We start from the raw sequence: 20453 nt of genomic DNA, 5'->3' as shown, positions 1-20453 counted from the left end.
TACATGTCTACACTGCAGGTACAAACATTATTCGGCCTTCAAGTGTGTAACTAAAAATAGCCTTGTATTCTTTCTCAAAAAACATATCTCCCTCTCTACCCTCTCTCCCCCTACCCCTCTCTCTCCCTCTCCCCCTCTCCCTCCCTCTCCCTCCCTCTCCCCCCTCTCCCCCTCTCCCTCCCTCTCTCTCCCTCTCTCCCCCCTATCTCCCCCTATTCTCTCTCTCCCTCTCCCCCTCTGTCTCCCTCTCCCTCCCCCTCTCTCCCCCTCTCTCTCTCTTTCTACAGGGGAACCGTGGGAGGACAGGAGTGGTGGTGGCTGCCTACATGCATTACAGCAACATATCAGCCAGGTACCAGAGACTTCTGACTGTAGACAAACTGACCTCATGTACCCTGTTTGTTATTAGTCAACATATCAGCCAGGTACCAGAGACTTCTGACTGCAGACAAACTGACCTCATGTACCCTGTTTGTTATTAGTCAACATATCAGCCAGGTACCAGAGACTTCTGACTGCAGACAAACTGACCTCATGTACCCTGTTTGTTATTAGTCAACATATCAGCCAGGTACCAGAGACTTCAGACTGCAGACAAACTGACCTCATGTACCCTGTTTGTTATTAGTCAACATATCATCCAGGTACCAGAGACTTCTGACTGCAGACAAACTGACCTCATGTACCCTGTTTGTTATTAGTCAACATATCAGCCAGGTACCAGAGACTTCTGACTGCAGACAAACTGACATCATGTACCCTGTTTGTTAGTAGTCAACATATCAGCCAGGTACCAGAGACTTCTGACTGCAGACAAACTGACCTCATGTACCCTGTTTGTTATTAGTCAACATATCAGCCAGGTACCAGAGACTTCTGACTGCAGACAAACTGACATCATGTACCCTGTTTGTTAGTAGTCAACATATCAGCCAGGTACCAGAGACTTCTGACTGCAGACAAACTGACCTCATGTACCCTGTTTGTTATTAGTCAACATATCAGCCAGGTACCAGAGACTTCTGACTGCAGACAAACTGACCTCATGTACCCTGTTTGTTATTAGTCAACATATCAGCCAGGTACCAGAGACTTCTGACTGCAGACAAACTGACCTCATGTACCCTGTTTGTTATTAGTCAACATATCAGCCAGGTACCAGAGACTTCTGACTGCAGACAAACTGACCTCATGTACCCTGTTTGTTATTAGTCAACATATCAGCCAGGTACCAGAGACTTCTGACTGCAGACAAACTGACCTCATGTACCCTGTTTGTTATTAGTCAACATATCAGCCAGGTACCAGAGACTTCTGACTGCAGACAAACTGACCTCATGTACCCTGTTTGTTATTAGTCAACATATCAGCCAGGTACCAGAGACTTCTGACTGCAGACAAACTGACCTCATGTACCCTGTTTGTTATTAGTCAACATATCAGCCAGGTACCAGAGACTTCTGACTGCAGACAAACTGACCTCATGTACCCTGTTTGTTATTAGTCAACATATCAGCCAGGTACCAGAGACTTCTGACTGCAGACAAACTGACCTCATGTACCCTGTTTGTTATTAGTCAACATATCAGCCAGGTACCAGAGACTTCTGACTGCAGACAAACTGACCTCATGTACCCTGTTTGTTATTAGTCAACATATCAGCCAGGTACCAGAGACTTCTGACTGCAGACAAACTGACCTCATGTACCCTGTTTGTTATTAGTCAACATATCAGCCAGGTACCAGAGACTTCTGACTGCAGACAAACTGACCTCATGTACCCTGTTTGTTATTAGTCAACATATCAGCCAGGTACCAGAGACTTCTGACTGCAGACAAACTGACCTCATGTACCCTGTTTGTTATTAGTCAACATATCAGCCAGGTACCAGAGACTTCTGACTGCAGACAAACTGACCTCATGTACCCTGTTTGTTATTAGTCAACATATCAGCCAGGTACCAGAGACTTCTGACTGCAGACAAACTGACCTCATGTACCCTGTTTGTTATTAGTCAACATATCAGCCAGGTACCAGAGACTTCTGACTGCAGACAAACTGACCTCATGTACCCTGTTTGTTATTAGTCAACATATCAGCCAGGTACCAGAGACTTCTGACTGCAGACAAACTGACCTCATGTACCCTGTTTGTTATTAGTCAACATATCAGCCAGGTACCAGAGACTTCTGACTGCAGACAAACTGACCTCATGTACCCTGTTTGTTATTAGTCAACATATCAGCCAGGTACCAGAGACTTCTGACTGCAGACAAACTGACCTCATGTACCCTGTTTGTTATTAGTCAACATATCAGCCAGGTACCAGAGACTTCTGACTGCAGACAAACTGACCTCATGTACCCTGTTTGTTATTAGTCAACATATCAGCCAGGTACCAGAGACTTCTGACTGCAGACAAACTGACCTCATGTACCCTGTTTGTTATTAGTCAACATATCAGCCAGGTACCAGAGACTTCTGACTCAAACATATCAGCCAGGTACCAGAGACTTCTGACTGCAGACAAACTGACCTCATGTACCCTGTTTGTTATTAGTCAACATATCAGCCAGGTACCAGAGACTTCTGACTGCAGACAAACTGACCTCATGTACCCTGTTTGTTATTAGTCAACATATCAGCCAGGTACCAGAGACTTCTGACTGCAGACAAACTGACCTCATGTACCCTGTTTGTTATTAGTCAACATATCAGCCAGGTACCAGAGACTTCTGACTGCAGACAAACTGACCTCATGTACCCTGTTTTTGTTATTAGTCAACCCATATCAGCCAGGTACCAGAGACTTCTGACTGCAGACAAACTGACCTCATGTACCCTGTTTGTTATTAGTCAACATATCAGCCAGGTACCAGAGACTTCTGACTGCAGACAAACTGACCTCATGTACCCTGTTTGTTATTAGTCAACATATCAGCCAGGTACCAGAGACTTCTGACTGCAGACAAACTGACCTCATGTACCCTGTTTGTTATTAGTCAACATATCAGCCAGGTACCAGAGACTTCTGACTGCAGACAAACTGACCTCATGTACCCTGTTTGTTATTAGTCAACATATCAGCCAGGTACCAGAGACTTCTGACTGCAGACAAACTGACCTCATGTACCCTGTTTGTTATTAGTCAACATATCAGCCAGGTACCAGAGACTTCTGACTGCAGACAAACTGACCTCATGTACCCTGTTTGTTATTAGTCAACATGGAACAATGTATTCATTCCATATCACCACCCTGCTTGAGTTCCGAAGTGTTACAAACAGGGGTCAATTGGAATTGAAGGCAGTCAATTCAGGAAGTAAACTGTCGATCAAGTCATAGACAAAAACTTGGGGTGATGTCAGGACAAGCACGTAGATCTGTGACAGATAGATAGGCCAAAGGGAATTGGGATCGGGCCTCATATTAAACACTGATGTGGTTGTTATGCCGAAACATTCTGTTCAGGCTCTGGTGTATTTTTGGTCAATAAAGAGGAACATTTACAGTACATATGTCATACCCTGTAAAGACTCCAGATGTTTCAGGGTGGGGGATGGGACTTACAATCTTACACTTTCACTAAGGAATAAGAAAGGTCGAAACTATTGAATTATTATGTGGATTATAATTCATGGACATTTTTGAACTTCAGAATACTTTTTAATCTAAAATACACTATAAGTTAAACATTTCCTGCATTTCAGGAAAGTTTTCCTGCAACAGGGGCGGTAGGGTAGCCTAGTGGTTAGAGCGTTGGACTAGTAACCGGAAGGTTGCAAGTTCAAATCCCTGAGCTGACTAGGTACAAATCTGTTGTTCTGCCCCTGAAAAGGCAGTTAACCCACTGTTCCTAGGCCGTCATTGAAAATAAGAATTTGTTCTTAACTGACTTGCCTAGTTAAATAAAGCTATAAAAAATTTTTTTTTTTAAAACAGGGTGATCAAATGAATATCCTACATCTGTACATTGATCAGATAATAACACTGGGATACTGTAGCATTGTGGGGATGGAAAAAGATGAAAAGCTGTAGATTAAGGACACTTCTTAAGGGACACGGTTGATTAATTATGTTTTTTAAGGGAGAAGACACTTTCAGGGTCATTTCAGGGCAAACTTATTGTATAGTATATTGTATGTGTTCAGTGAAGAAGAGCCGATCATGACCTTTGTCTCTCCTGTGGTCTTCAGTGCTGACCAGGCACTGGACAGGTTCGCTATGAGGCGCTTCTACGAAGACAAAGCACTTCCTGTGGGTCAACCGTCACAGAGAAGGTCAGTTACCACTTACTAGCTCACTTCTTGTTTTTGCACTCTACAACTTCCTATAGGCTGGATGAGTTTGATCCCTTGGTGAGAGCAACCGGCTGGATTCCATTCTAAGAATGTGTATCCTTCATTCTGTTCATTGAAGAAGTCAACAAGGGTAAAGGGATGGGCATGACTTCTCAGAGTGGAATCCAGTCAATGGATGACCTGGTGTAACTCTCACTGTTTCAAAGGCTATCCCCTTCTCCTCAGTCCCTCGCTCCCAGTGCGTCCCAAACAGGAAATACCTCTGTCTTGTTGTTCCCTTAATCCTCCCAATGAAGCTAATTGACATAATTGAGGAATAATGTTTTTTGGAAAGCTTAGCAACTTTTTGTATTCTCCAGGATTCCACTGAGCGCTGAAAGGTTACATGGTTTTCAGAGTTCATTCTGACACTACTATCCATCGTTCCTTCCTCCCCTCCTCAGTGATCTGGCAAGCTGAACAGGTGGCTTTGTAAGGGAACTCTTAGTGGCGCTTAGAACTGATTTAGGGTCAGATCTCACTAACCCAGTCCTAGCCATAGGTCATTACTGAGTAAATACAAACTGATCCGGGATCCATAGTTTGTGGCAGATAAGGGAACCCCAGGTGTATCCAGCAGGCAACAGCAGCAGTAGCAGCACCAGGCCTCTGACCAGCTGCTGTTTCCTTACTCAGATATAATTATCCCTCAGCCAGTTCCCCGCAGTCTGAACTTATTATGGTCTGGCATGTGTGACATTAACATTAGGAGGAGGGGTGGATCTCAGCACTGCTACGCTGCCGTAGAAACGCACCACTATCAAATCATAATCAACATTCTTGTGAGGAAAGTCCACTCTAGATTAGAATCTAGGTTAGATCCTTGAGTGGAATGTTCTGAGCCAAAATGGCGGATGGGTGTCCAGACTTGATCTCTGTGGCAGCCCAACATTATATATATATATATCTCTGTACAGTAGTAACTGTAATATGTCAGAATCTGTGTGGCCGTGTTTTCCGGCGTGACCCCGCTGTTACACAGGGAGCTCCTTACACAACCCAGCTGGTCTGTGATTGCTTCCTGCTCCGACCTAATTTCATTTGGGAGACCGAACCATCTGGCGGCTGCCAGCGGAGCGCGGGGGGAGCAAAGGGGTGGTGGGGAGATGGGTCGACCTCTGGAACAGAAGTCACACTCTGCATGATCATCATTAGTATCATTAACAGGCTGCCTGGCAGGCAGGGCTCACCAACACAACACAACATGCCCCTGCCTGGCAGGCAGAGCTCACCAACACAACACAACATGCCCCTGCCTGGCAGGCAGAGCTCACCAACACAACACAACATTCCCTGCCTGGCAGACAGAGCTCACCAACATAACACAACATGCCCCTGCCTGGCAGACAGAGCTCACCAACACAACACAACATTCACCAACACAACACAACCCCTGCCTGGCAGGCAGAGCTCACCAACACAACACTCACCAACACAACACAACATTCCCCTGCCTGGCAGGCAGAGGTCACCAACACAACACAACATGCCCCTGCCTGGCAGGCAGAGCTCACCAACACAACACAACATGCCCCTGCCTGGCAGGCAAAGCTCACCAACACAACACAACATGCCCCTGCCTGGCAGGCAGAGGTCACCAACACAACACAACATGCCCCTGCCTGGCAGACAGAGCTCACAAACACAACACTACATTCCCCTGCCTGGCAGGCAGAGGTCACAAACACAACACAACATGCCCCTGCCTGGCAGACAGAGCTCACAAACACAACACAACATTCCCCTGCCTGGCAGACAGAGCTCACAAACACAACACTACATTCCCCTGCCTGGCAGACAGAGCTCACAAACACAACACTACATTCCCCTGCCTGGCAGGCAGAGCTCACCAACACAACACTACATTCCGCTGCCTGGCAAGCAGAGCTCACCAACACAACAAAACATACCCCTGCCTGGCAGGCAGAGCTCACCAACACAACACAACATTCCCCTGCCTGGCAGGCAGAGCTCACCAACACAACACTACATTCCGCTGCCTGGCAAGCAGAGCTCACCAACACAACAAAACATACCCCTGCCTGGCAGGCAGAGCTCACCAACACAACACAACATTCCCCTGCCTGGCAGGCAGAGCTCACCAACACAACAACACAACAGCTCACCAACACATTCCCTGCCTGGCAGGCAGAGCTCACCAACACAACACACATTCCGCTGCCTGGCAGACAGAGCTCACCAACACAACACTACATTCCCTGCCTGGCAGGCAGAGCTCACCAACACAACACTACATTCCGCTGCCTGGCAAGCAGAGCTCACCAACACAACAAAACATACCCCTGCCTGGCAGGCAGAGCTCACCAACACAACACAACATTCCCCTGCCTGGCAGGCAGAGCTCACCAACACAACACTACATTCCGCTGCCTGGCAAGCAGAGCTCACCAACACAACAAAACATACCCCTGCCTGGCAGGCAGAGCTCACCAACACAACACAACATTCCCTTGCCTGGCAGGCAGAGCTCACCAACACAACACTACATTCCCCTGCCTGGCAGGCAGAGCTCACCAACACAACACAACATTCCCCTGCCTGGCAGGCAGAGCTCACCAACACAACAAAACATACCCCTGCCTGGCAGGCAGAGCTCACCAACACAACACTACATTCCCCTGCCTGGCAGGCAGAGCGGCGCAGTGCTCATACACTCCAATTCACTCTGACATCTCCGTAGTGTGCGAAGCCTCTTTGATAATAGATGGGGCGTGCTTGCCAGACTCATGGTGCATGACATTGAAGGGTTGTCCCTCTGTTTCACGCTGTGTCTGTGTTGTGTGGATGTGTGTAGGTATGTGCGTTACTTCAGTGGTCTGCTCTCTGGCCACATCAAGATTAACAACAAGCCTCTGTTCCTGCACCATGTCATCATGCACGGCATCCCCAACTTCGAGTCCAAAGGAGGTGAGTCTGCAACAGGAGAGCCTTTATTTCATTATTAGAGATTATTAATGATTCATTTTTTTGTATCTTAATTTTTTCTTCAACGCCTTTCATTCAATGAGTATAAATAATTGTTTCATTTTGGAATACTTTTTCTTCTTTTCTTCTTTTTTTCCCTCGCAGGCTGTCGTCCTTTCCTGAAGATTTACCAGGCGATGCAGCCAGTCTACACGTCAGGGATATAGTATGTTTCTTTAGTTTTTATCTGTTGCATTGTGGGTTGATTTGTCTTTCAGGGGGCTTGTTTTCTCTCCTCTCAGATTCTGTCACTCTATCCCTCTTTCTTCTCTCCCTCTCAGTCCACAGTACTTTCAAGCCTGTCACCCCTTGTTAAGAGATTAGCCCTTAATAATCTCCATCTGTTTGCGTGCGTGTGTGTAGGTGTGTGAGTGTGAGAGAGAGAGAGAGAGAGAGAGAGAGAGAGAGAGAGAGAGAGAGAGAGAGAGAGAGAGAGAGAGAGAGAGAGAGAGAGAGAGAGAGAGAGAGAGAGAGAGAGAGAGAGAGAGAGAGAGAGAGAGAGAGAGAGAGAGAGAGAGAGAGAGAGAGAGAGAGAGATGTGTGTGTCAGTGTGTGTTGGTGGGGCAGGCAGGCAGATAGATGTCAGTGACACAGCTCTAGGGTTCAATGTGTACAGGGAGGGATACCGTAACTCCCACCTCACTGACCCACCTTCTCCATCCAGGGTCCTCACGACCAAAACAACACCACACAGAAACACACACACACACACACACACACACACACACACACACACACACACACACACACACACACACACACACACACACACACACACACACACACACACACACACACACACACACACACACACACACACACACCCATCCATTTACAATCTGACTTTTGATAACTGATTTGGGGCAGGCTCTTAAGAAGAAGACCAAAACGGTTTAAAAGTGTTTGTAATGATTTTCATCTGAATTATTTCCACAGTAACGTACAAGGGGACAGTCACACCAGTATCTGCATCACCATTGAACCTGGCCTGCTCCTAAAGGGAGACATTTTGGTAAGAAGCACATCTTTTGTCATCAAATGTACAGGTGTTGTGGTTGTACTGTATGTTGTGTTGTGTTGTGTTGTGTTGGCCTTAGAGCCCTTAGTGGCCTTACAGTAGGTTCATATACTGTAACTGTTGAAGGTTGACTTTTTTCATATTCCACCACAATACATTCCTCGACCACAGGATCCATTTTTTCTCTCTCTCTCATTCTCTCTCTCTCTCTCTCTCTAGATAATATACAAAAGTGAAATAAACAATCAAAATGAACAGTAAACATTACACATACAGAATTTTGCACCGGGGCCCGGGGCCCGGGGTGCACCGGGGGCCTCCCACTCCCTCTATTCTGGTTAGAGCCCGTTTGTGCTGTTCTGTGAAGGAAATAGTACACAGCTTTATATGAGATCTTCAGTTTCTTGGAAATTTCTCACATGGAATAGCCTTCATTTCTCACAACAAGAATAGACTGACGAGATTCAGAAGAAAGTTATTTGTTTCTGGCCATTTTGAGCCTGTAATTGCTGATGCTCCAGATACTCAACTAGTCTAAAGAAGGCCAGATGTATTGCTTCTTTAATCAGAACAACAGTTTTCTGCTGTGCTAACATAATTGCAAAAAGGGTTTTCTAATGATCAATTAGACTTTTAAAATGATAAACTTGGATTAGCTAACACAACGTGCCATTGGAACACAGGAGTGATGGTTGCTGATAATGGGCCTCTGTACACCTATGTAGATATTCCATAACAAATCTGCCGTTTCCAGCTACAATAGTCATTTACAACATTAACAATGTCTACACTGTATTTCTGATAAATGTGATGTTATTTTAATGGACAAAAAAAATATTAGCTTTTCTTTCAAAAACAAGGACATTTCTAAGTGACCCCAAACTTTGGAATGGTAGTGTATATGCTTTTGCTGTTTGTTCTTTGTTATAGAGCCAAAAAGATTGGCTTAGTGGTTTATCCATATATCTCCGTTTTGGATAGATAACCCTTCGTGTTGTTGTTTGTTTAGTGTTTTCCAATTTTCCCAGAAGTGATTTGATTCTATGGATTCTTCAATTACATTGAGCTGATTTCTGACATGCTGTTCCTTCTTTTTCTGTGGTGTATTTCTGTATTGTTTTAGTGATTCACCATAGTGAAGGCGTAGACTCAGGTTTTCTGGGTCTCTATGTTTTTGGTTGGACAGGTTTCTCAATTTCTTTCTTAGATTTTTGCATTCATCATCAAATCATTTGTCATTGTTGTTAATTACCTTTGGTTGTCTGCTTGACCATTTTTTATTTGATAGGGAAGCTGATAGGTCAAACATGTTTAGGTTTTCTACTGCCAAGTTTACACCTTCACTATTACAGTCAAACATTTGTTGCAGGAAATTGTCTCTCTCTCTCTTTGTCCGTCTTTGTCTCTCTCTTTCTCTCTAGACGTGCCTCCCCATCAGAACATGCCTCCATTGTACTGACCATGTTCTGTTCTGGTGGGGATCCATGGTCTGATCTCTAGGACCAGCAGGGTTTAGGCCTGAAGATATAGACCATGAGTTTGGCAATCTGGACTGTTTCCCTCGTCTGGTTTGACTGTAGCAAAAGTCCTTGTCTTGATGTCCGGTTATATGCTTACTCTCGCCTCCTCCTCCCCCTCCTCCTCCTCCTCCTCTTCCTCCTCCTCTTCCTCCTCCTCCTTCTCCTCCAGTTGAAGTGTTACCACAAGCGTTTCCGGAGCCCCATTAGGGATGTGATATTCAGAGTGCAGTTCCACACCTGTGCCATCCACGACCTGGGAGTGGTCTTCGGGAAGAATGAACTGGATCAGACTTTTAAAGGTATGTGTGTGTATGTGTGTGTGTGTGTGTGTGTGTGTGTGTGTGTGTGTGTGTGTGTGTGTGTGTGTGTGTGTGTGTGTGTGTGTGTGTGTGTGTGTGTGTGTGTGTGTCTTTGTAGGAGTGCGTACACATGTTTGTGTGTGTATGTACCTATGTGGCCTCTCCCAAAATGTAAATTGATTGTTGTTTAATGTGTGTGTCCACGTGTGTACCTGTGTTTGTTGAAGTGCGTACACATGTTCGCGCCTCTACTGTATTACCTGGCCTCTGTAAAAATGTGAAATTGATTGTCGTTTAATGTGTGTCACTACACAGATGAGAGATTTCCAGAATATGGGAAAGTGGAATTTGTCTTCTCCTTCGGACCTGAGAAAATCAAAGGTACAGGTAATCAGTGTATTTCAAGTTGAATGCTTCAATGCATGCTGCATGTAATAATGTATACACAAACTATAGTTAGTACCATAAGGTAATGCAGCACAGCATGGATTGGTGTTAATTGATTGTGTGTTGTCAGCATAGTTAACTGCATGTGGCTACGCAGAGAGTACATGTTATATTGTATTTCTGTTATGGACATTAATGGGTTAAAGACTGCATTACCCAGCTGGCTTTGTGTCTCTCAGGAATGGGCCACCTTGAGAATGGCCCACAAGTGTCGGTGGACTACAATACCCAAGACCCCCTCATCCGCTGGGACTCCTACGAGAACTTCAACAGGGGCTGCGAGGATACAGGAGATGGTGAGCACCAAGATCACACACACACACACACACACACACACACACACACACACACACACACACACACACACACACACACACACACACACACACACACACACACACACACACACACACACACACACACACACACACACACACACACACACACACACACACACACACACACACACACACACACACACACACACACACACACACACACACACAGTGGTGGAAAAAGTACCCAGTTGTCATAAAAAAAGAAACCTTAATAGCACTGGAGGCTGCTGAGGGGAGGATGGCTCATAATATTAGCTGTAACAGAGCAAATGGAATGGCATCAAACACCTACAAACCGAATGTTTGATGTATTTGATACCATTCCACTAATGCCGCTCCAGCCATTATCACGAGCCCGACCTCCCCAATTAAGGTGACACCAACCTCCCGTGCTTAATGGAAAAGTGAAAGCCACCTAGTAAAATATTATTTCAGTACAAGTCTAAAGTATTTGGTTTTAAATATACTTAAGTATCAAAATCATTTCAAATTCCTTATATTTAACAAACCAGACAGAACCATTTTGTTGTGTTTTTGTTGTTGACGTATAGCCAGGGTCTCCAACACTCAGACATCCTTTGAAAACTAATCATTTGTATTTAGAGAGTCCGCCAGATCAGAGGCATTAGGGATGACCAGGGATGTTCTCTTGAGAAATCTGTGATTGGGACCATTTTCATGTCCTGCTAAGCATTCAAAATATAATGAGTACTTTTGGGTGTCAGAGAAAATTGTAAAAGTATATTATTTTCATCATGAACATAGTGAATTAAAAGTTAAAGTTAAATTGTAAAGTACAGATACCCCCCAAAATATTAAAGTAGTAGTTTAAAGTATTGTTACTTAAATCATTTACACACACACACACATGAGGGCCTTGGGCCTGCTCTCTCTCTCTCTCACACACACACACACACACACACACACACACACACACACACACACACACACACACACACACACACACACACACACACACACACACACACACACACACACACACACACACGCACACATGCACACGCTCACATGCACACACACACACGAGGGCCTTGGGCCTGCTCACTCACACACACACACACACACACTTACGCACACACACTCATACATCACACACACACACACACACACACACACACACATGAGGGCCTTGGGCCTGCTCACTCACACACACACACACACACACACACACACACACACACACACACACACACACACACACACACACACACACACACACACACACACACACACACACACACACACCACACACACACACTCATACGCACACACACTCACACACACACACACACACACACACACACACACACACACACACACACACACACACACACACACACACACACACACACACACACACACACACACACACACACACACACACACACACACACACACACACACACTCATACATCCACAAGTAACGGACTCATCAGGCAGATGTTGACATGTAAATCAGTAGACCCCACCTTCACAGTCTAGAAGAAACCAAAGGGTGTTGGCTGACCTCCAGTTGGCAAGCAGTATACCTCAACAGCAGAACGGTGTGATAATTGGCCAATATCAAATAAAATCAAATTGATTTATATAGCCCTTCGTACATCAGCTGATATCTCAAAGTGCTGTACAGAAACCCAGCCTAAAACCCCAAACAGCAAGCAATGCAGGTGTAGAAGCACGGTGGCTAGGAAAAACTCCCTAGAAAGGCCAAAACCTAGGAAGAAACCTAGAGAGGAAACAGGCTATGTGGGGTGGCCACTCCTCTTCTGGCTGTGCCGGGTGGAGATTATAACAGAACATGGCCAAGATGTTCAAATGTTCATAAATTACCAGCATGGTCGAATAATAATAAGGCAGAACAGTTGAAACTGGAGCAGCAGCACGGCCAGGTGGACTGGGGACAGCAAGGAATCATCATGTCAGGTAGTCCTGGGGCATGGTCCTAGGGCTCAGGTCCTCCGAGAGAGAGAAAGAAAGAGAGAAGGAGAGAATTAGAGAACGCACACTTAGATTCACACAGGACACCGTATAGGACAGGAGAAGTACTCCAGATATAACAAACTGACCCTAGCCCCCCGACACATAAACTACTGCAGCATAAATACTCAAGGCTGAGACAGGAGCGGTCAGGAGACACTGTGGCCCCATCCTAGGACACCCCCGGACAGGGCCAAACAGGAAGGATATAACCCCACCCACTTTGCCAAAGCACAGCCCCCACACCAGAAGAGGGATATCTTCAACCACCAACTTACCATCCTGAGAGAAGGCTGAGTATAGCCCACAAAGATCTCCGCCATGGCACAACCCAAGGGGGGGCGCCAACCCAGACAGGATGACCACATCAGTGAATCAACCCACTCAGGTGACTCAGGTGACCCCTTCCAGGGACGGCATGAGAGAGCCCCAGTAAGCCAGTGACTCAGCCCCTGTAATAGGGTTAGAGGCAGAGAATCCCAGTGGAAAGAGGGGAACCGGCCAGGCAGAGACAGCAAGGCCGGTTCGTTGCTCCAGAGCCTTTACGTTCACCTTCACACTCCTGGGCCAGACTACACTCAATCATATGACCCACTGAAGAGATGAGTCTTCAGTAAAGACTTAAAGGTTGAGACAGAGTTTGCGTCTCTGACATGGGTAGTCAGACTGTTCCATAAAAATGGAGCTCTATAGGAGAAAGCCCTGCCTCCAGCTGTTTGCTTAGAAATTCTAGGGACAATTAGGAGGCCTGCGTCTTGTGACCGTAGCGTACGTGTAGGTATGTACGGCAGGATAAAATCAGAGAGATAGGTAGGAGCAAGCCCATGTAATGCTTTGTAGGTTAGCAGTAAAACCTTGAAATCAGCCCTCGCTTTGACAGGAAGCCAGTGTAGAGAGGCTAGCACTGGAGTAATATGATCAAATTTTTTGGTTCTAGTCAGGATTCTAGCAGCCGTATTTTGCACCAACTGAAGTATATTTAGTGCTTTATCCGGGTAGCCGGAAGGTAGAGCATTGCAGTAGTCTAACCTAGAAGTGACAAAAGCATGGATTAATTTTTCTGCATAATTTTTGGACAGAAAGTTTCTGATTTTTGCAATGTTATGATATGTTCTTCAAAAGAGAGATCAGGGTCCAGAGTAACGCCGAGGTCCTTCACAGTTTTATTTGAGACGACTGTACAACCATTAAGATTAATTGTCAGATTCAACAGAAGATCTCTTTGTTTCTTGGGACCTAGAACAAGCATCTCTGTTTTGTCCGAGTTTAAAAGTAGAAAGTTTGCAGCCATCCACTTCCTTATGTCTGAAACACATGCTTCTAGCAAGGGCAATTTTGGGGCTTCACCATGTTTCATTGAAATGTACAGCTGTGTGTCATCCGCATAGCAGTGAAAGTTAACATTATGTTTTTGAATAACATCCCCAAGAGGTAAAATATATAGTGAAAACAATAGTGGTCCTAAAACGGAACCTTGAGGAACACCGAAATTTACGGTTGATTTGTCAGAGGACATACCATTCACAGAGACAAACTTATATCTTTCCGACAGATAAGATCTAAACCAGGCCAGAACTTGTCCGTGTAGACCAATTTGGGTTTCCAATCTCTCCAAAAGAATGTGGTGATCGATGGTATCAAAAGCAGCACTAAGGTCTAGGAGCACGAGGACAGATGCAGAGCCTCGGTCCGATGCCATTAAAATGTCATTTACCACCTTCACAAGTGCCGTCTCAGTGCTATGATGGGGTCTAAAACCAGACTGAAGCATTTCGTATACATTGTTTGTCTTCAGGAAGGCAGTAAGTTGCTGCGCAACAGCCTTTTCTAAAAATTTTGATTCAATATAGGCCGATAGTTTTTTATATTTTCTGGGTCAAGGTTTGGCTTTTTCAAGAGAGGCTTTATTACTGCCACTTTTACTGAGTTTGGTACACATCCGGTGGATAGAGAGCCGTTTATTATGTTCAACATAGGAGGGCCAAGCACAGGAAGCAGCTGTTTCAGTAGTTTAGTTGGAATAGGGTCCAGTATGCAGCTTGAATGTTTAGAGGCCATGATTATTTTCATCATTGTGTCAAGAGATATAGTACTAAAACACTTGAGCGTCTCTCTTGATCCTAGGTCCTGGGAGAGTTGTGCAGACTCAGGACAACTGAGCTTTGAAGGAATACGCAGATTTAAAGAGGAGTCCGTAATTTGCTTTCTAATAATCATAATCTTTTCCTCAAAGAAGTTCATGAATGTATCACTGCTAAAGTGAAAGTCATCCTCTCTTGGGGAATGCTGCTTTTTAGTTAGCTTTGCGACAGTATCAAAAAGGAATTTCGGATTGTTCTTATTTTCCTCAATTAAGTTATAAAAATAGGATGATCGAGCAGCAGTAAGGGCTCTTCGGTACTGCACGGTACTGTCTTTCCAAGCTAGTCGGAAGACTTCCAGTTTGGTGTGGCGCCATTTCCGTTCCAATTTTCTGGAAGCTTGCTTCAGAGCTCGGGTATTTTCTGTGTACCAGGGAGCTAGTTTCTTATGAGAAATGTTTTTAGTTTTTAGGGGTGCAACTGCATCTAGGGTATTGCGCAAGGTTAAATTGAGTTCCTCAGTTAGGTGGTTAACTGATTTTTGTCCTCTGGCGTCCTTGGGTATGCAGAGGGAATCTGGAAGGACATCAAGGAGTCTTTGTGTTGTCTGTGAATTTATAGCACGACTTTTGATGTTCCTTGGTTGGGGTCTGAGCAGATTATTTGTTGCAATTGCAAACGTAATAAAATAGTGGTCCGATAGTCCAGGATTATGAGGAAAAACATTAAGATCCACAACATTTATTTACAAAACTAGGTCCAGCGTATGACTGTGACAGTGAGTGGGTCCAGAGACATTTTGGACAAAACCCACTGAGTCGATGATGCCTCCGAAAGCCTTTTGGAGTGGGTCTGTGGACTTTTCCATGTGAATATTAAAGTCACCAGAGATTAGAATATTATCTGCTATGACTACAAGGTCCGATAGGAATTCAGGGAACTCAGTGAGGAACGCAGTATATGGCCCAGGAGGCCTGTAAACAGTAGCTATAAAAAGTGATTGAGTAGGCTGCATAGATTTCATGACTAGAAGCTCAAAAGACGAAAACGTCATTTTTTTGGGGGAAATTGAAATTTGCTATCGTAAATGTTAGCAACACCTCCGCCTTTGCGGAATGCACGGGGGATATGGTCACTAGTGTAGCCAGGAGGTGAGGCCTCATTTAACACAGTAAATTCATCAGCCTTAAGCCATGTTTCAGTCAGGCCAATCACATCAAGATTATGATCAGTGATTAGTTCATTGACTATAATTGCCCTTGAAGTAAGGGATCTAACATTAAGTAGCCCTATTTTGAGAAAATATCATTTTCATGAAATGTAATGAATGCCTCCTTGCGGTGGTAGAGCCATGAGAGCCATCTAGAGCCATCTAGAGCCATATCACACTGTACAGTTAGGGACTTTCTGGTGTTACTGTGTGATGCAACCCTTGATTAGTTGTGGGGAACACAGTCCTCTCCTTGGACAGCAGGTGTTCCTATAGAGCCCCTGGTGTTTGGTAAATGATGGTGATAATGAGAGGCCACAGCATTTAGGAACATGGCACTTCCATTGGTACTTCCACTGGTACTCCCACTGGCATTCCACTGGTACTTCCACTGGTACTTCCACTGGTACTTCCACTGGTACTCCCACTGACATTCCACTGGTACTCCCACTGGCATTCTACTGGTACTTCCACTGGCATTCTACTGGCACTTCCACTGGTACTTCCACTGATACTTCCACTGGTACTTCCACTGGTACTCCCACTGACATTCCACTGGTACTTCCACTGGCATTCTACTGGTACTTCCACTGGCATTCTACTGGTACTTCCACTGGTACTTCCACTGGTACTCCCACTGACATTCCACTGGTACTCCCACTGGCATTCCACTGGTACTTCCACTGGCATTCTACTGGCACTTCCACTGGTACTTCCACTGATACTTCCACTGGTACTTCCACTGGTACTCCCACTGACATTCCACTGGTACTTCCACTGGCATTCTACTGGTACTTCCACTGGCATTCTACTGGTACTTCCACTGGTACTTCCACTGGTACTCCCACTGGCATTCCACTGGTACTTCCACTGGCATTCTACTGGTACTTCCACTGGCATTCTACTGGTACTTCCACTGGCATTCTACTGGTAATTCCACTGGCATTCTACTGGTACTTCCACTGGCATTCCACTGGTACTTCCACTGGCATTCTACTGGTACTTCCACTGGCATTCTACTGGTACTTCCACTGGCATTCCACTGGTACTTCCACTGGCATTCTACTGGTACTTCCACTGGCATTCTACTGGTACTTACACTGGCATTCTACTGGCATTCCACTGGTACTTCCACTGGCATTCTACTGGTAATTCCACTGGCATTCCACTGGTACTTCCACTGGTACTTCCACTGGCATTCCACTGGTACTTCCACTGGTACTTCGACTGGCATTCTACTGGTACTTCCACTGGCATTCTACTGGTACTTCCATTGGCATTCTACCGGTACTTCCACTGGCTTTCTACTGGTACTTCCACTGGCATTCTACTGGTACTTCCACTGGCATTCTACTGGTACTTCCACTGGCACTCCACTGGTACTTCCACTGGCATTCTACTGGTACTTCCACTGGCACTCTACTGGTACTTCCACTGGCATTCTACTGGTACTTCCACTGGCATTCTACTGGTACTTCCACTGGCATTCTACTGGTACTTCCACTGGCATTCTACTGGTACTTCCACTGGCACTCCACTGGTACTTCCACTGGCATTCTACTGGTACTTCCACTGGCATTCTACTGGTACTTCTACTGGTCTTCCTCAACAGTTAAGACATTTAGATTTCACATATTGCTATTCACTTTTGTCTGTTTAAGCATGGCCAATCTAGTCACTACCTTACCCTACTCCTCTTGCCTCCTCTTGTTCCCATCCTTTCCCCCTATCTACCCCCTTTCCTCTCCCGCCCGTCTTAGCTGCAGCGGACCCCATGCCATAAAGCACCCTCCCCCCACACACACCTGTCAATCACTCCTTTAAATAGCTGCTGCAGAAATAGGTGGTAGTCAGTCGCTCTGCTGGTAACCCGAACCCCTGCACTCCCCCCTCCCACCACCACCCACCACCCAGCTCACAGTGTGGGTGTGCAAGGGGCTAGGGCTGGGGGTCAGGAGATGACGGGACCCCACACCAAACTCCTGCTCACCTCCTCTCACCTCTACTCCCCTTCCTCCTCCACCTCCTCCACCTTACCCCTCTGCTTCTGCAGTCCCACCGCCCCATTCCATAGCCCTCACTGGGGCTGACATCATTCATCATGGTCCCTATTGATTAGTATTGTGGACGGGACAAGACAATGAATACAGTGAGGGAAGTGGGCATCCTATCTTATGCCATCCATATGCCCCAAGTGGAGAGAGAGAGGAGGCAGTTGCACCAGAGCACAGGCCATGATGACAAGTAGCCATCATGTCAAGCTAGGCCCTCGGCAGCCATTTTGGTGCAGCGGTAATACGCTCCAACATGCCCTATGTCTTGAATAGAAACCACTGTATTATATCATATTCAACTCTCTGGAGAGCTCTTGTGGTAATTGCTATGTAAAGAAGGTCATTGGGAAATGCTGGTGTTGGCAGTTTGATCCTAATTGAATGGACTAGATGTTTGGTTCTGGTTGGCTCAGCAGAAAGCATTCTGCCAGTCCCCTCGCTTAGCTAATTGCAGGCTTTGCTTCCTTAGCAGTTGGATTGGATCTGAAAAATGTGGATTCAGTACATGGTGCTAGAACATTGTGTGCCCACCATTCAATTTGTCTTCGGCTGAAAGTGAACCTCTGTGAAAGCTCAAGTGGTTTTATAGGTTGAAGGAAGATGTCTGTGCTCCAACGCTGGGCTTGGGTTTTGAGCTAGGGTTCGTTCGTTTGCTAGCTGCTTTGCTACCCACCTCAATGTTTCTCCACCAAGGAGTCTACTCTGAAAATACCCTTCCTCTCTCTCTTTCCCTTCCTCTCTTTCCCTCCCTCTCTCAAGGGCTTCAGCTTGGGTTCTGGAGTGAGGGTTCAAGACCGGTCGCTAGCTGCTTGTTGGCCCACCTCAACGTTTCTTCACCAAGGGGTCTGTTCTGAAAACACCGCCCTCTCCCCTCCCTCTCTCTTTCCCTCCCTCTCTCTCTTCCTCCTCTTTTGATCACAGTGTTGCGGTCGACAGGTCAGGTGAATGTCGATGAGGGACCCGTTTTTAGGCACTAAAATGGCTAACACGCAGATGGACAAGCTACGCTGTGTAGCCTAGCTTTCATTAGGTTCTGGACAAATGGAGGGTTTTCCCATAACTGTTGTGACGCTGTGTGCTCCAGTGGACTCTGGTCACTCGTCACATGTCATTAAAAGCATTAGGGCGGTGTTATTTGTCCGTGTGGTATCTAGTCCTAGTCCTAAATGGCTGTTCCACCCTGGAGCGTTGATGTAAATACAGTTGAAGTGGGAAGTTTACATACACTTGGGTTGGAGTCATTAAAACGAGTTTTTCAACCACTCCACAAATATCTTGTTAATTACAAACTATAGTTTTGGCAAGTCGGTTAGGACATCTACTTTGTACATGACACAAGTAATTTTTCCAACAATTGTTTACAGACAGATTATTTCACTTAAAATTCACTGTATCAAAAGAAATCAGCCAAGACCTTGGAAAATAAATTGTAGACCACCACAAGTCTGGTTCATCATTGGGAGCAATTTCTCTATTCATCTGTACAAACAGTAGTACGCAAGTATAAACACCATGGTACCGCGCAGCCGTCATACCGCTCAGGAAGGAGACGCGTTCTGTCTCCTAGAGGTGAACGTACTTTGGTGCAAAAAGTCCAAATCAATCCCAGAACAACAGCAAAGGACCTTGTGAAGATGCTGGAGGAAACAGGTACAAAAGTATCTATATCCACAGTAAATCGACATAACCTGAAAGACCTCTCAGCAAGGAAGAATCCACTGCTCCAAAACCGCCATAAAAAAGCCAGACTACGGTTCTCAACTGCACATGGCGACAAAGATCGTACTTTTTGGAGAAATGTCCTCTTGTCTGATGACAAAAAAAAAAAGAACTGTTTGGCCATAATGACCTGTGTTATATTTGGCGGATAAAGGGGGAGGCTTGCAAGCCGAAGAACACCATCCCAACCGTGAAGCACAGGGGTGGCAGCATCATGTTGTGGGGGTGCTTTGGAGCAGGAGGGACTGGTGCACTTCACAAAATAGATGGCTTCATGAGGAAGGAAAATTATGTGGATATATTGAAGCAACATCTCAAGACATCAGTCAGAAAGTTAAAGCTTGGTCGCAAATGAGTCTTCCAAATGGACAATGACCTCAAGCATACTTCCAAAGTTGTGGCAAAATGGCTTAAGGACAACAAAGTCAAGGTATTGAAGTGGC

At 45.6% G+C, this 20453-nt stretch overlaps 1 pseudogene; it reads left to right on the top strand.

Annotated features, from left to right (window-relative positions):
* Nucleotides 1-20453, top strand: part of LOC127916744 (tensin-like) — a 182866-nt pseudogene that overhangs the window by 128230 nt on the left and 34183 nt on the right.

Source organism: Oncorhynchus keta, chromosome 37 (assembly GCF_023373465.1).
Source record: "Oncorhynchus keta strain PuntledgeMale-10-30-2019 chromosome 37, Oket_V2, whole genome shotgun sequence".
Taxonomy (NCBI): domain Eukaryota; kingdom Metazoa; phylum Chordata; class Actinopteri; order Salmoniformes; family Salmonidae; genus Oncorhynchus; species Oncorhynchus keta.
Note: the sequence above shows the minus strand (reverse complement) of the source record. Positions and strands in the feature narration are given on the sequence as shown.